The sequence below is a fragment of the Humulus lupulus genome, chromosome 7, assembly GCF_963169125.1.
Source record: "Humulus lupulus chromosome 7, drHumLupu1.1, whole genome shotgun sequence".
Taxonomy (NCBI): Eukaryota; Viridiplantae; Streptophyta; class Magnoliopsida; order Rosales; family Cannabaceae; genus Humulus; species Humulus lupulus.
This window is the reverse complement of record NC_084799.1, coordinates 85,367,576-85,368,522: the sequence shown is the minus strand read 5'-3', so window position 1 is coordinate 85,368,522 and position 947 is coordinate 85,367,576. Positions and strand designations below refer to the sequence as shown.

The 947-nt window shown below is 42.4% G+C and overlaps 1 non-coding gene across 1 annotated transcript; it reads left to right on the top strand.

The window, feature by feature from the left end:
• Positions 1-339: 339 nt before the first annotated feature.
• LOC133793215 (small nucleolar RNA R71) lies at positions 340-446 on the top strand. Its single transcript, XR_009874670.1, has one exon. It is a non-coding gene; the product is annotated as a small nucleolar RNA R71 (small nucleolar RNA).
• The last annotated feature ends 501 nt before the right edge of the window (positions 447-947 follow it).

Sequence of the window (947 nt, the reverse complement as noted above, 5' to 3'; positions counted from 1 at the left end):
CTTGCGATTCCGCTTAAGCAATCATGTGCAATTTTTGGCCATTTTTCGTCATTAAGACCTCAAACTGCTTTTTCAAAGCTTTGAGTTGGGCCTTAACACTATCCTCTTCTACTATCCTCTTCTCAAAGTTGATAGATCCCAGATGGTTTGTGTCGGTTGGTGCTATCAGTAGCACTTGGACCAGTCCAGGTGTGAGATTTTTTTGCGGTTTCTTCGAGATATTCAAGAGCATCGTCTGGCTCTTTTTCGAGGAATTCACCATTGCATAGCATTTCTACAAACTGGCGCTCGCGACTCGTGAGGCCTTCATAGAAGTAGCTGACCAAACGCCAGTTCTCATAGCCATGGTGCGGGCACTGATTCAACAGATCTTTGAATCTTTCCCAGACTTGATAGAACGTTTCATTGTCCTTTTGGGAAAATGTGGAAATCTGTCATTTTAGACTGTTGGTCTTATGGTTGGGGAAGTGTTTCAGAAATAAGGATTTTTTCATCTCCTCCCATGTTCCAATAGACCTAGGTCTCAAAGAGTATAACCAGCTTTTGGCTTTGTCCTTTAAGGAGAAAGGGAAGAACTTCAGTCGCAAAGAATCGACATTTTTGGCTCGGTTATAGAACGTGGCTATTACCTCCTTGAATTCTCTAATATGCACGTATGGGCTTTCGTTTTCCATTCCATGAAACGTGGGCAAGAGTTGAATTATGCCAGGTTTAAAGTCTAATGCGGGCATATTAGGAGGGAAGATAATGCATGAAGGCGTGGAAGTGCAAGTAGGATAGAGGTAGTCATTGAGAGTTCTTGGATTTCATCATTGCGAGTCATTGCGAATGGATTATTATCAGCTAAAGTTTGTGGAGAAGCAGGATTGGTAGAAGGAGTTTCGGAAGGAGTGGCAGATGAATTGGAATAAGTGTCACTGGAAGTTTCGTGATGATTCATCCACTCT